This window comes from Cnephaeus nilssonii, assembly GCF_951640355.1.
Source record: "Cnephaeus nilssonii genome assembly, contig: SCAFFOLD_35, whole genome shotgun sequence".
Classification (NCBI taxonomy): domain Eukaryota; kingdom Metazoa; phylum Chordata; class Mammalia; order Chiroptera; family Vespertilionidae; genus Cnephaeus; species Cnephaeus nilssonii.
The window spans coordinates 136849-153954 of NW_027645417.1; positions in this window are offsets into that span (position 1 = coordinate 136849).

Below are 17106 nucleotides of genomic sequence, written 5' to 3' on the forward strand. Positions count from 1 at the left end.
ACTTCACAAGAAAACAGTGTTTCAACCCACTAGAATTCACTGAAAAGTAGTATTCAACTGTAAAACAGTTGAAAGACTAGTGTATATAGCTTCTCTAGTTCAGAGAAGAGTGTATAAAGTTGTTTCTACATGTGGTGAAGTCCCACAAGTAGAAAAGAAGGCCCATTACGGGAAACAGCTAGAAATCAGTAGTCATTCAGAGCAAATACTAATGAATATCACAGAATAGTGACAGAACAAGTGTAAAACACATCAAAATGTACGTTTCTAGAATAGAAAGGATGTTATACACTACAGAAATCCTTGAAATAGAGTTACTTCACAAGAAAACAGTGTTTCCTCCCACTAGAATTCACTGAAAAGTAGTATTCAACTGTAAAACAGTTGAAAGACAAGTGTATATAGCCTCTCAACTTCAGAGAAGAGTGTATAAAGTTGTTTCTACATGTGGTGAAGTCCCACAAGTAGAAAAGAAGGCCCATTATAGGAAACAGCTAGAAATCAGTAGTCATTCAGAATAAATACCAATGAATATCACAGAATAGTGAGAGAACAAGTGCAAAAGACATCAAATGTAAGTCTTTAGTCTAGACAAGATGTTGTACACTGCACAAATCCTTGAAATAGAGTTAGTTCACATGTAACCAGTGTTTGAAACCACCAGAATTCACTGAAAAGTAGTATTCAACTGTAAAACAGTTGGAAGACAAGTGTATATAGCTTCTCAAGTTCAGAGAAGTGTGTATAAAGTTGTTTCTACATGTAGTGAAGTCGCACAAGTAGAAAAGAAGGCCCATTATAGGAAACAGCTAGAAATCAGTAGTCATTCATTGCAAATACTAATGAATATCATAGAATTGTGTGAGAACAAGTGTAGAAGACATCAAAATGTAAGTTTCTAGTCTAGAAAGGATGTTATACACTACAGAAATCCTTGAAATAGAGTTACTTCACAAGAAAACAGTGTTTCAACCCACTAGAATTCACTGAAAGGTAGTATTCAACTGTAAAACAGTTGAAAGACAAGTGTATATAGCCTCTCAACTTCAGAGAAGAGTGTATAAAGTTGTTTCTACATGTGGTGAAGTCCCACAAGTAGAAAAGAAGGCCCATTATAGGAAACAGCTAGAAATCAGTAGTCATTCAGAATAAATACCAATGAATATCACAGAATAGTGAGAGAACAAGTGTAAAAGACATCAAATGTAAGTCTTTAGTCTAGAAAAGATGTTGTACACTGCACAAATCCTTGAAATAGAGTTAGTTCACATGTAACCAGTGTTTGAAACCACCAGAATTCACTGAAAGGTAGTATTCAACTGTAAAACAGTTGAAAGACAACTGTATATAGCTTCTCAACTTCAGAGAAGAGTGTATAAAGTTGTTTCTACATGTGGTGAAGTCCCACAAGTAGAAAAGAAGGCCCATTACGGGAAACAGCTAGAAATCAGTAGTCATTCAGAGCAAATCCTAATGAATATCACAGAATAGTGACAGAACAAGTGTAAAAGACATCAAAATGTACGTTTCTAGAATAGAAAGGATGATATACACTACAGAAATCCTTGAAATAGAGTTACTTCACAAGAAAACAGTGTTTCCACCCACTAGAATTCACTGAAAAGTAGTATTCAACTGTAAAACAGTTGAAAGACAAGTGTATATAGCCTCTCAACTTCAGAGAAGAGTGTATAAAGTTGTTTCTACATGTGGTGAAGTCCCACAAGTAGAAAAGAAGGCCCATTATAGGAAACAGCTAGAAATCAGTAGTCATTCAGAATAAATACCAATGAATATCACAGAATAGTGAGAGAACAAGTGCAAAAGACATGAAATGTAAGTCTTTAGTCTAGAAAGGATGTTATACACTACAGAAATCCTTGAAATAGAGTTACGTCACAGGAAAACAGTGTTTCAACCCACTAGGATTCACTGAATAGTAGTATTCAACTGTAAAACAGTTGAAAGATTAGTGTATATAGCTTCTCTAGTTCAGAGAAGAGTGTATGAAGTTGTTTCTACATGTGGTGAAGTCCCACAAGTAGAAAAGAAGGCCCATTATAGGAAACAGGTAGAAATCAGTAGTCATTCAGAGCAAATACTAATGAATATCACAGAATAGTGAGAGAACAAGTGTAAAAGACATCAAATGTAAGTCTTTAGTCTAGACAAGATGTTGTACACTGCACAAATCCTTGAAATAGAGTTAGTTCACATGTAACCAGTGTTTGAAACCACCAGAATTCACTGAAAAGTAGTATTCAACTGTAAAACAGTTGGAAGACAAGTGTATATAGCTTCTCAAGTTCAGAGAAGTGTGTATAAAGTTGTTTCTACATGTAGTGAAGTCGCACAAGTAGAAAAGAAGGCCCATTATAGGAAACAGCTAGAAATCAGTAGTCATTCATTGCAAATACTAATGAATATCATAGAATTGTGTGAGAACAAGTGTAGAAGACATCAAAATGTAAGTTTCTAGTCTAGAAAGGATGTTATACACTACAGAAATCCTTGAAATAGAGTTACTTCACAAGAAAACAGTGTTTCAACCCACTAGAATTCACTGAAAGGTAGTATTCAACTGTAAAACAGGTGAAAGACAAGTGTATATAGCCTCTCAACTTCAGAGAAGAGTGTATAAAGTTGTTTCTACATGTGGTGAAGTCCCACAAGTAGAAAAGAAGGCCCATTATAAGAAACAGCTAGAAATCAGTAGTCATTCAGAATAAATACCAATGAATATCACAGAATAGTGAGAGAACAAGTGTAAAAGACATCAAATGTAAGTCTTTAGTCTAGAAAAGATGTTGTACACTGCACACATCCTTGAAATAGAGTTAGTTCACATGTAACCAGTGTTTGAAACCACCAGAATTCACTGAAAGGTAGTATTCAACTGTAAAACAGTTGAAAGACAACTGTATATAGCTTCTCAACTTCAGAGAAGAGTGTATAAAGTTGTTTCTACATGTGGTGAAGTCCCACAAGTAGAAAAGAAGGCCCATTACGGGAAACAGCTAGAAATCAGTAGTCATTCAGAGCAAATCCTAATGAATATCACAGAATAGTGAGAGAACAAGTGCAAAAGACATGAAATGTAAGTCTTTAGTCTAGAAAGGATGTTATACACTACAGAAATCCTTGAAATAGAGTTACTTCACAAGAAAACAGTGTTTCAACCCACTAGGATTCACTGAATAGTAGTATTCAACTGTAAAACAGTTGAAAGACAAGTGTATATAGCCTCTCAACTTCAGAGAAGAGTGTATAAAGTTGTTTCTACATGTGGTGAAGTCCCACAAGTAGAAAAGAAGGCCCATTATAGGAAACAGGTAGAAATCAGTAGTCATTCAGAGCAAATACTAATGAATATCACAGAATAGTGAGAGAACAAGTGTAAAAGACATCAAATGTAAGTCTTTAGTCTAGACAAGATGTTGTACACTGCACAAATCCTTGAAATAGAGTTAGTTCACATGTAACCAGTGTTTGAAACCACCAGAATTCACTGAAAAGTAGTATTCAACTGTAAAACAGTTGGAAGACAAGTGTATATAGCTTCTCAAGTTCAGAGAAGTGTGTATAAAGTTGTTTCTACATGTAGTGAAGTCGCACAAGTAGAAAAGAAGGCCCATTATAGGAAACAGCTAGAAATCAGTAGTCATTCAGAATAAATACCAATGAATATCATAGAACTGTGTGAGAACAAGTGTAGAATACATCAAAATGTAAGTTTCTAGTCTAGAAAGGATGTTATACACTACAGAAATCCTTGAAATAGAGTTACTTCACAAGAAAACAGTGTTTCAACCCACTAGAATTCATTGAAAAGTAGTATTCAACTGTAAAACAGTTGAAAGACTAGTGTATATAGCTTCTCTAGTTCAGAGAAGAGTGTATAAAGTTGTTTCTACATGTGGTGAAGTCCCACAAGTAGAAAAGAAGGCCCATTATGGGAAACAGCTAGAAATCAGTAGTCATTCAGAGCAAATACTAATGAATATCACAGAATAGTGACAGAACAAGTGTAAAAGACATCAAAATGTACGTTTCTAGAATAGAAAGGATGTTATACACTACAGAAATCCTTGAAATAGAGTTACTTCACAAGAAAACAGTGTTTCAACCCACTAGAATTCACTGAAAAGTAGTATTCAACTGTAAAACAGTTGAAAGATTAGTGTATATAGCTTCTCTAGTTCAGAGAAGAGTGTATGAAGTTGTTTCTACATGTGGTGAAGTCCCACAAGTAGAAAAGAAGGCCCATTATAGGAAACAGGTAGAAATCAGTAGTCATTCAGAGCAAATACTAATGAATATCACAGAATAGTGACAGAACAAGTGTAAAAGACATCAAAATGTACGTTTCTAGAATAGAAAGGATGTTATACACTACAGAAATCCTTGAAATAGAGTTACTTCACAAGAAAACAGTGTTTCAACCCACTAGAATTCACTGAAAAGTAGTATTCAACTGTAAAACAGTTGAAAGATTAGTGTATATAGCTTCTCTAGTTCAGAGAAGAGTGTATGAAGTTGTTTCTACATGTGGTGAAGTCCCACAAGTAGAAAAGAAGGCCCATTATAGGAAACAGGTAGAAATCAGTAGTCATTCAGAGCAAATACTAATGAATATCACAGAATAGTGAGAGAACAAGTGTAAAAGACATCAAATGTAAGTCTTTAGTCTAGACAAGATGTTGTACACTGCACAAATCCTTGAAATAGAGTTAGTTCACATGTAACCAGTGTTTGAAACCACCAGAATTCACTGAAAAGTAGTATTCAACTGTAAAACAGTTGGAAGACAAGTGTATATAGCTTCTCAAGTTCAGAGAAGTGTGTATAAAGTTGTTTCTACATGTAGTGAAGTCGCACAAGTAGAAAAGAAGGCCCATTATAGGAAACAGCTAGAAATCAGTAGTCATTCAGAATAAATACCAATGAATATCATAGAACTGTGTGAGAACAAGTGTAGAATACATCAAAATGTAAGTTTCTAGTCTAGAAAGGATGTTATACACTACAGAAATCCTTGAAATAGAGTTACTTCACAAGAAAACAGTGTTTCAACCCACTAGAATTCATTGAAAAGTAGTATTCAACTGTAAAACAGTTGAAAGACTAGTGTATATAGCTTCTCTAGTTCAGAGAAGAGTGTATAAAGTTGTTTCTACATGTGGTGAAGTCCCACAAGTAGAAAAGAAGGCCCATTATGGGAAACAGCTAGAAATCAGTAGTCATTCAGAGCAAATACTAATGAATATCACAGAATAGTGACAGAACAAGTGTAAAAGACATCAAAATGTACGTTTCTAGAATAGAAAGGATGTTATACACTACAGAAATCCTTGAAATAGAGTTACTTCACAAGAAAACAGTGTTTCAACCCACTAGAATTCACTGAAAAGTAGTATTCAACTGTAAAACAGTTGAAAGATTAGTGTATATAGCTTCTCTAGTTCAGAGAAGAGTGTATGAAGTTGTTTCTACATGTGGTGAAGTCCCACAAGTAGAAAAGAAGGCCCATTATAGGAAACAGGTAGAAATCAGTAGTCATTCAGAGCAAATACTAATGAATATCACAGAATAGTGAGAGAACAAGTGTAAAAGACATCAAATGTAAGTCTTTAGTCTAGACAAGATGTTGTACACTGCACAAATCCTTGAAATAGAGTTAGTTCACATGTAACCAGTGTTTGAAACCACCAGAATTCACTGAAAAGTAGTATTCAACTGTAAAACAGTTGGAAGACAAGTGTATATAGCTTCTCAAGTTCAGAGAAGTGTGTATAAAGTTGTTTCTACATGTAGTGAAGTCGCACAAGTAGAAAAGAAGGCCCATTATAGGAAACAGCTAGAAATCAGTAGTCATTCATTGCAAATACTAATGAATATCATAGAATTGTGTGAGAACAAGTGTAGAAGACATCAAAATGTAAGTTTCTAGTCTAGAAAGGATGTTATACACTACAGAAATCCTTGAAATAGAGTTACTTCACAAGAAAACAGTGTTTCAACCCACTAGAATTCACTGAAAGGTAGTATTCAACTGTAAAACAGTTGAAAGACAAGTGTATATAGCCACTCAACTTCAGAGAAGAGTGTATAAAGTTGTTTCTACATGTGGTGAAGTCCCACAAGTAGAAAAGAAGGCCCATTATAGGAAACAGCTAGAAATCAGTAGTCATTCAGAATAAATACCAATGAATATCACAGAATAGTGAGAGAACAAGTGTAAAAGACATCAAATGTAAGTCTTTAGTCTAGAAAAGATGTTGTACACTGCACAAATCCTTGAAATAGAGTTAGTTCACATGTAACCAGTGTTTGAAACCACCAGAATTCACTGAAAGGTAGTATTCAACTGTAAAACAGTTGAAAGACAACTGTATATAGCTTCTCAACTTCAGAGAAGAGTGTATAAAGTTGTTTCTACATGTGGTGAAGTCCCACAAGTAGAAAAGAAGGCCCATTACGGGAAACAGCTAGAAATCAGTAGTCATTCAGATCAAATACTAATGAATATCACAGAATAGTGACAGAACAAGTGTAAAACACATCAAAATGTACGTTTCTAGAATAGAAAGGATGTTATACACTACAGAAATCCTTGAAATAGAGTTACTTCACAAGAAAACAGTGTTTCAACCCACTAGAATTCACTGAGAAGTAGTATTCAACTGTAAAACAGTTGAAAGACTAGTGTATATAGCTTCTCTAGTTCAGAGAAGAGTGTATAAAGTTGTTTCTACATGTGGTGAAGTCCCACAAGTAGAAAAGAAGGCCCATTACGGGAAACAGCTAGAAATCAGTAGTCATTCAGATCAAATACTAATGAATATCACAGAATAGTGACAGAACAAGTGTAAAACACATCAAAATGTACGTTTCTAGAATAGAAAGGATGTTATACACTACAGAAATCCTTGAAATAGAGTTACTTCACAAGAAAACAGTGTTTCCTCCCACTAGAATTCACTGAAAAGTAGTATTCAACTGTAAAACAGTTGAAAGACAAGTGTATATAGCCTCTCAACTTCAGAGAAGAGTGTATAAAGTTGTTTCTACATGTGGTGAAGTCCCACAAGTAGAAAAGAAGGCCCATTATAGGAAACAGCTAGAAATCAGTAGTCATTCAGAATAAATACCAATGAATATCATAGAACTGTGTGAGAACAAGTGTAGAATACATCAAAATGTAAGTTTCTAGTCTAGAAAGGATGTTATACACTACAGAAATCCTTGAAATAGAGTTACTTCACAAGAAAACAGTGTTTCAACCCACTAGAATTCACTGAAAAGTAGTATTCAACTGTAAAACAGTTGAAAGACTAGTGTATATAGCTTCTCTAGTTCAGAGAAGAGTGTATAAAGTTGTTTCTACATGTGGTGAAGTCCCACAAGTAGAAAAGAAGGCCCATTACGGGAAACAGCTAGAAATCAGTAGTCATTCAGAGCAAATACTAATGAATATCACAGAATAGTGACAGAACAAGTGTAAAAGACATCAAAATGTACGTTTCTAGAATAGAAAGGATGTTATACACTACAGAAATCCTTGAAATAGAGTTACTTCACAAGAAAACAGTGTTTCAACCCACTAGAATTCACTGAAAAGTAGTATTCAACTGTATAACAGTTGAAAGATTAGTGTATATAACTTCTCTAGTTCAGAGAAGAGTGTATGAAGTTGTTTCTACATGTGGTGAAGTCCCACAAGTAGAAAAGAAGGCCCATTATAGGAAACAGCTGGAAATCAGTAGTCATTCAGAGCAAATACTAATGAATATCACAGAATAGTGATAGAACAAGTGTAAAAGACATCAAAATGTAAGTCTCTAGTCTAGAAAGGATGTTGTACACTGCACAAATCCTTGAAGTAGAGTTAGTGCACATGAAACCAGTGTTTGAAACCACCAGAATTCACTGAAAAGTAGTATTTAACTGTAAAACAGTTGAAAGACAAGTTTATATAGCTTCGCAAGTCCAGAGAAGAGTGTATAAAGTTGTTTCTACATGTGGTGAAGTCCCACAAGTAGAAAAGAAGGCCCATTATGGGAAACAGCTAGAAATCAGTAGTCATTCAGAGCAAATACTAATGAATATCACAGAATAGTGAGAGAACTAGGGTAAAAGACATCAAAATGTAAGTCTCTAGTCTAGAAAGGATGTTATACACTACCGAAATCCTTGAACTAGAGTTACTTCACAAGAAAACAGTGTTTCAACCCACTAGAATTCATTGAAAAGTAGTATTCAACTGTAAAACAGTTGAAAGACAAGTGTATATAGCCTCTCAACTTCAGAGAAGAGTGTATAAAGTTGTTTCTACATGTGGTGAAGTCCCACAAGTGGAAAAGAAGGCCCATTATAGGAAACAGCTAGAAATCAGTAGTCATTCAGAATAAATACCAATGAATATCATAGAACTGTGTGAGAACAACTGTAGAATACATCAAAATGTAAGTTTCTAGTCTAGAAAGGATGTTATACACTACAGAAATCCTTGAAATAGAGTTACTTCACAAGAAAACAGTGTTTCAACCCACTAGAATTCACTGAAAAGTAGTATTCAACTGTAAAACAGTTGAAAGACTAGTGTATATAGCTTCTCTAGTTCAGAGAAGAGTGTATAAAGTTGTTTATACATGTGGTGAAGTCCCAGAAGTAGAAAAGAAGGGCCATTACGGGAAACAGCTAGAAATCAGTAGTCATTCAGATCAAATACTAATGAATATCACAGAATAGTGACAGAACAAGTGTAAAACACATCAAAATGTACGTTTCTACAATAGAAAGGATGTTATACACTACAGAAATCCTTGAAATAGAGTTACTTCACAAGAAAACAGTGTTTCCTCCCACTAGAATTCAATGAAAAGTAGTATTCAACTGTAAAACAGTTGAAAGACAAGTGTATATAGCCTCTCAACTTCAGAGAAGAGTGTATAAAGTTGTTTCTACATGTGGTGAAGTCCCACAAGTAGAAAAGAAGGCCCATTATAGGAAACAGCTAGAAATCAGTAGTCATTCAGAATAAATACCAATGAATATCACAGAATAGTGAGAGAACAAGTGCAAAAGACATGAAATGTAAGTCTTTAGTCTAGAAAGGATGTTATACACTACAGAAATCCTTGAAATAGAGTTAGTTCACATATAACCAGTGTTTGAAACCACCAGAATTCACTGAAAAGTAGTATTCAACTGTAAAACAGTTGGAAGACAAGTGTATATAGCTTCTCAAGTTCAGAGAAGTGTGTATAAAGTTGTTTCTACATGTAGTGAAGTCGCACAAGTAGAAAAGAAGGCCCATTATAGGAAACAGCTAGAAATCAGTAGTCATTCATTGCAAATACTAATGAATATCATAGAATTGTGTGAGAACAAGTGTAGAAGACATCAAAATGTAAGTTTCTAGTCTAGAAAGGATGTTATACACTACAGAAATCCTTGAAATAGAGTTACTTCACAAGAAAACAGTGTTTCAACCCACTAGAATTCACTGAAAGGTAGTATTCAACTGTAAAACAGTTGAAAGACAAGTGTATATAGCCTCTCAACTTCAGAGAAGAGTGTATAAAGTTGTTTCTACATGTGGTGAAGTCCCACAAGTAGAAAAGAAGGCCCATTATAAGAAACAGCTAGAAATCAGTAGTCATTCAGAATAAATACCAATGAATATCACAGAATAGTGAGAGAACAAGTGTAAAAGACATCAAATGTAAGTCTTTAGTCTAGAAAAGATGTTGTACACTGCACAAATCCTTGAAATAGAGTTAGTTCACATGTAACCAGTGTTTGAAACCACCAGAATTCACTGAAAGGTAGTATTCAACTGTAAAACAGTTGAAAGACAACTGTATATAGCTTCTCAACTTCAGAGAAGAGTGTATAAAGTTGTTTCTACATGTGGTGAAGTCCCACAAGTAGAAAAGAAGGCCCATTACGGGAAACAGCTAGAAATCAGTAGTCATTCAGAGCAAATCCTAATGAATATCACAGAATAGTGACAGAACAAGTGTAAAAGACATCAAAATGTACGTTTCTAGAATAGAAAGGATGATATACACTACAGAAATCCTTGAAATAGAGTTACTTCACAAGAAAACAGTGTTTCCACCCACTAGAATTCACTGAAAAGTAGTATTCAACTGTAAAACAGTTGAAAGATTAGTGTATATAGCTTCTCTAGTTCAGAGAAGAGTGTATAAAGTTGTTTCTACATGTGGTGAAGTCCCACAAGTAGAAAAGAAGGCCCATTATAGGAAACAGGTAGAAATCAGTAGTCATTCAGAGCAAATACTAATGAATATCACAGAATAGTGAGAGAACAAGTGTAAAAGACATCAAATGTAAGTCTTTAGTCTAGACAAGATGTTGTACACTGCACAAATCCTTGAAATAGAGTTAGTTCACATGTAACCAGTGTTTGAAACCACCAGAATTCACTGAAAAGTAGTATTCAACTGTAAAACAGTTGGAAGACAAGTGTATATAGCTTCTCAAGTTCAGAGAAGTGTGTATAAAGTTGTTTCTACATGTAGTGAAGTCGCACAAGTAGAAAAGAAGGCCCATTATAGGAAACAGCTAGAAATCAGTAGTCATTCAGAATAAATACCAATGAATATCATAGAACTGTGTGAGAACAAGTGTAGAATACATCAAAATGTAAGTTTCTAGTCTAGAAAGGATGTTATACACTACAGAAATCCTTGAAATAGAGTTACTTCACAAGAAAACAGTGTTTCAACCCACTAGAATTCACTGAAAAGTAGTATTCAACTGTAAAACAGTTGAAAGACTAGTGTATATAGCTTCTCTAGTTCAGAGAAGAGTGTATAAAGTTGTTTCTACATGTGGTGAAGTCCCACAAGTAGAAAAGAAGGCCCATTACGGGAAACAGCTAGAAATCAGTAGTCATTCAGATCAAATACTAATGAATATCACAGAATAGTGACAGAACAAGTGTAAAACACATCAAAATGTACGTTTCTAGAATAGAAAGGATGTTATACACTACAGAAATCCTTGAAATAGAGTTACTTCACAAGAAAACAGTGTTTCCTCCCACTAGAATTCACTGAAAAGTAGTATTCAACTGTAAAACAGTTGAAAGACAAGTGTATATAGCCTCTCAACTTCAGAGAAGAGTGTATAAAGTTGTTTCTACATGTGGTGAAGTCCCACAAGTAGAAAAGAAGGCCCATTATAGGAAACAGCTAGAAATCAGTAGTCATTCAGAATAAATACCAATGAATATCACAGAATAGTGAGAGAACAAGTGCAAAAGACATGAAATGTAAGTCTTTAGTCTAGAAAGGATGTTATACACTACAGAAATCCTTGAAATAGAGTTACTTCACAAGAAAACAGTGTTTCAACCCACTAGGATTCACTGAATAGTAGTATTCAACTGTAAAACAGTTGAAAGACAAGTGTATATAGCCTCTCAACTTCACAGAAGAGTGTATAAAGTTGTTTCTACATGTGGTGAAGTCCCACAAGTAGAAAAGAAGGCCCATTATAGGAAACAGGTAGAAATCAGTAGTCATTCAGAGCAAATACTAATGAATATCACAGAATAGTGAGAGAACAAGTGTAAAAGACATCAAATGTAAGTCTTTAGTCTAGACAAGATGTTGTACACTGCACAAATCCTTGAAATAGAGTTAGTTCACATGTAACCAGTGTTTGAAACCACCAGAATTCACTGAAAAGTAGTATTCAACTGTAAAACAGTTGGAAGACAAGTGTATATAGCTTCTCAAGTTCAGAGAAGTGTGTATAAAGTTGTTTCTACATGTAGTGAAGTCGCACAAGTAGAAAAGAAGGCCCATTATAGGAAACAGCTAGAAATCAGTAGTCATTCAGAATAAATACCAATGAATATCATAGAACTGTGTGAGAACAAGTGTAGAATACATCAAAATGTAAGTTTCTAGTCTAGAAAGGATGTTATACACTACAGAAATCCTTGAAATAGAGTTACTTCACAAGAAAACAGTGTTTCAACCCACTAGAATTCACTGAAAAGTAGTATTCAACTGTAAAACAGTTGAAAGACTAGTGTATATAGCTTCTCTAGTTCAGAGAAGAGTGTATAAAGTTGTTTCTACATGTGGTGAAGTCCCACAAGTAGAAAAGAAGGCCCATTACGGGAAACAGCTAGAAATCAGTAGTCATTCAGATCAAATACTAATGAATATCACAGAATAGTGAGAGAACAAGTGTAAAACACATCAAAATGTACGTTTCTAGAATAGAAAGGATGTTATACACTACAAAAATCCTTGAAATAGAGTTACTTCACAAGAAAACAGTGTTTCCTCCCACTAGAATTCACTGAAAAGTAGTATTCAACTGTAAAACAGTTGAAAGACAAGTGTATATAGCCTCTCAACTTCAGAGAAGAGTGTATAAAGTTGTTTCTACATGTGGTGAAGTCCCACAAGTAGAAAAGAAGGCCCATTATAGGAAACAGCTAGAAATCAGTAGTCATTCAGAATAAATACCAATGAATATCACAGAATAGTGAGAGAACAAGTGCAAAAGACATGAAATGTAAGTCTTTAGTCTAGAAAGGATGTTATACACTACAGAAATCCTTGAAATAGAGTTACTTCACAAGAAAACAGTGTTTCAACCCACTAGGATTCACTGAATAGTAGTATTCAACTGTAAAACAGTTGAAAGACAAGTGTATATAGCCTCTCAACTTCAGAGAAGAGTGTATAAAGTTGTTTCTACATGTGGTGAAGTCCCACAAGTAGAAAAGAAGGCCCATTATAGGAAACAGGTAGAAATCAGTAGTCATTCAGAGCAAATACTAATGAATATCACAGAATAGTGAGAGAACAAGTGTAAAAGACATCAAATGTAAGTCTTTAGTCTAGACAAGATGTTGTACACTGCACAAATCCTTGAAATAGAGTTAGTTCACATGTAACCAGTGTTTGAAACCACCAGAATTCACTGAAAAGTAGTATTCAACTGTAAAACAGTTGGAAGACAAGTGTATATAGCTTCTCAAGTTCAGAGAAGTGTGTATAAAGTTGTTTCTACATGTAGTGAAGTCGCACAAGTAGAAAAGAAGGCCCATTATAGGAAACAGCTAGAAATCAGTAGTCATTCAGAATAAATACCAATGAATATCATAGAACTGTGTGAGAACAAGTGTAGAATACATCAAAATGTAAGTTTCTAGTCTAGAAAGGATGTTATACACTACAGAAATCCTTGAAATAGAGTTACTTCACAAGAAAACAGTGTTTCAACCCACTAGAATTCACTGAAAAGTAGTATTCAACTGTAAAACAGTTGAAAGACTAGTGTATATAGCTTCTCTAGTTCAGAGAAGAGTGTATAAAGTTGTTTCTACATGTGGTGAAGTCCCACAAGTAGAAAAGAAGGCCCATTACGGGAAACAGCTAGAAATCAGTAGTCATTCAGATCAAATACTAATGAATATCACAGAATAGTGAGAGAACAAGTGTAAAACACATCAAAATGTACGTTTCTAGAATAGAAAGGATGTTATACACTACAGAAATCCTTGAAATAGAGTTACTTCACAAGAAAACAGTGTTTCCTCCCACTAGAATTCACTGAAAAGTAGTATTCAACTGTAAAACAGTTGAAAGACAAGTGTATATAGCCTCTCAACTTCAGAGAAGAGTGTATAAAGTTGTTTCTACATGTGGTGAAGTCCCACAAGTAGAAAAGAAGGCCCATTATAGGAAACAGCTAGAAATCAGTAGTCATTCAGAATAAATACCAATGAATATCACAGAATAGTGAGAGAACAAGTGCAAAAGACATGAAATGTAAGTCTTTAGTCTAGAAAGGATGTTATACACTACAGAAATCCTTGAAATAGAGTTACTTCACAAGAAAACAGTGTTTCAACCCACTAGGATTCACTGAATAGTAGTATTCAACTGTAAAACAGTTGAAAGACAAGTGTATATAGCCTCTCAACTTCAGAGAAGAGTGTATAAAGTTGTTTCTACATGTGGTGAAGTCCCACAAGTAGAAAAGAAGGCCCATTATAGGAAACAGGTAGAAATCAGTAGTCATTCAGAGCAAATACTAATGAATATCACAGAATAGTGAGAGAACAAGTGTAAAAGACATCAAATGTAAGTCTTTAGTCTAGACAAGATGTTGTACACTGCACAAATCCTTGAAATAGAGTTAGTTCACATGTAACCAGTGTTTGAAACCACCAGAATTCACTGAAAAGTAGTATTCAACTGTAAAACAGTTGGAAGACAAGTGTATATAGCTTCTCAAGTTCAGAGAAGTGTGTATAAAGTTGTTTCTACATGTAGTGAAGTCGCACAAGTAGAAAAGAAGGCCCATTATAGGAAACAGCTAGAAATCAGTAGTCATTCAGAATAAATACCAATGAATATCATAGAACTGTGTGAGAACAAGTGTAGAATACATCAAAATGTAAGTTTCTAGTCTAGAAAGGATGTTATACACTACAGAAATCCTTGAAATAGAGTTACTTCACAAGAAAACAGTGTTTCAACCCACTAGAATTCACTGAAAAGTAGTATTCAACTGTAAAACAGTTGAAAGACTAGTGTATATAGCTTCTCTAGTTCAGAGAAGAGTGTATAAAGTTGTTTCTACATGTGGTGAAGTCCCACAAGTAGAAAAGAAGGCCCATTACGGGAAACAGCTAGAAATCAGTAGTCATTCAGATCAAATACTAATGAATATCACAGAATAGTGAGAGAACAAGTGTAAAACACATCAAAATGTACGTTTCTAGAATAGAAAGGATGTTATACACTACAGAAATCCTTGAAATAGAGTTACTTCACAAGAAAACAGTGTTTCCTCCCACTAGAATTCACTGAAAAGTAGTATTCAACTGTAAAACAGTTGAAAGACAAGTGTATATAGCCTCTCAACTTCAGAGAAGAGTGTATAAAGTTGTTTCTACATGTGGTGAAGTCCCACAAGTAGAAAAGAAGGCCCATTATAGGAAACAGCTAGAAATCAGTAGTCATTCAGAATAAATACCAATGAATATCACAGAATAGTGAGAGAACAAGTGCAAAAGACATGAAATGTAAGTCTTTAGTCTAGAAAGGATGTTATACACTACAGAAATCCTTGAAATAGAGTTACTTCACAAGAAAACAGTGTTTCAACCCACTAGGATTCACTGAATAGTAGTATTCAACTGTAAAACAGTTGAAAGACAAGTGTATATAGCCTCTCAACTTCAGAGAAGAGTGTATAAAGTTGTTTCTACATGTGGTGAAGTCCCACAAGTAGAAAAGAAGGCCCATTATAGGAAACAGGTAGAAATCAGTAGTCATTCAGAGCAAATACTAATGAATATCACAGAATAGTGAGAGAACAAGTGTAAAAGACATCAAATGTAAGTCTTTAGTCTAGACAAGATGTTGTACACTGCACAAATCCTTTAAATAGAGTTAGTTCACATGTAACCAGTGTTTGAAACCACCAGAATTCACTGAAAAGTAGTATTCAACTGTAAAACAGTTGGAAGACAAGTGTATATAGCTTCTCAAGTTCAGAGAAGTGTGTATAAAGTTGTTTCTACATGTAGTGAAGTCGCACAAGTAGAAAAGAAGGCCCATTATAGGAAACAGCTAGAAATCAGTAGTCATTCAGAATAAATACCAATGAATATCATAGAACTGTGTGAGAACAAGTGTAGAATACATCAAAATGTAAGTTTCTAGTCTAGAAAGGATGTTATACACTACAGAAATCCTTGAAATAGAGTTACTTCACAAGAAAATAGTGTTTCAACCCACTAGAATTCACTGAAAAGTAGTATTCAACTGTAAAACAGTTGAAAGACTAGTGTATATAGCTTCTCTAGTTCAGAGAAGAGTGTATAAAGTTGTTTCTACATGTGGTGAAGTCCCACAAGTAGAAAAGAAGGCCCATTACGGGAAACAGCTAGAAATCAGTAGTCATTCAGATCAAATACTAATGAATATCACAGAATAGTGAGAGAACAAGTGTAAAACACATCAAAATGTACGTTTCTAGAATAGAAAGGATGTTATACACTACAGAAATCCTTGAAATAGAGTTACTTCACAAGAAAACAGTGTTTCAACCCACTAGAATTCACTGAAAGGTAGTATTCAACTGTAAAACAGTTGAAAGACAAGTGTATATAGCCTCTCAACTTCAGAGAAGAGTGTATAAAGTTGTTTCTACATGTGGTGAAGTCCCACAAGTAGAAAAGAAGGCCCATTATAAGAAACAGCTAGAAATCAGTAGTCATTCAGAATAAATACCAATGAATATCACAGAATAGTGAGAGAACAAGTGTAAAAGACATCAAATGTAAGTCTTTAGTCTAGAAAAGATGTTGTACACTGCACAAATCCTTGAAATAGAGTTAGTTCACATGTAACCAGTGTTTGAAACCACCAGAATTCACTGAAAGGTAGTATTCAACTGTAAAACAGTTGAAAGACAACTGTATATAGCTTCTCAACTTCAGAGAAAAGTGTATAAAGTTGTTTCTACATGTGGTGAAGTCCCACAAGTAGAAAAGAAGGCCCATTACGGGAAACAGCTAGAAATCAGTAGTCATTCAGAGCAAATCCTAATGAATATCACAGAATAGTGACAGAACAAGTGTAAAAGACATCAAAATGTACGTTTCTAGAATAGAAAGGATGATATACACTACAGAAATCCTTGAAATAGAGTTACTTCACAAGAAAACAGTGTTTCCACCCACTAGAATTCACTGAAAAGTAGTATTCAACTGTAAAACAGTTGAAAGATTAGTGTATATAGCTTCTCTAGTTCAGAGAAGAGTGTATAAAGTTGTTTCTACATGTGGTGAAGTCCCACAAGTAGAAAAGAAGGCCCATTATAGGAAACAGGTAGAAATCAGTAGTCATTCAGAGCAAATACTAATGAATATCACAGAATAGTGAGAGAACAAGTGTAAAAGACATCAAATGTAAGTCTTTAGTCTAGACAAGATGTTGTACACTGCACAAATCCTTGAAATAGAGTTAGTTCACATGTAACCAGTGTTTGAAACCACCAGAATTCACTGAAAAGTAGTATTTAACTGTAAAA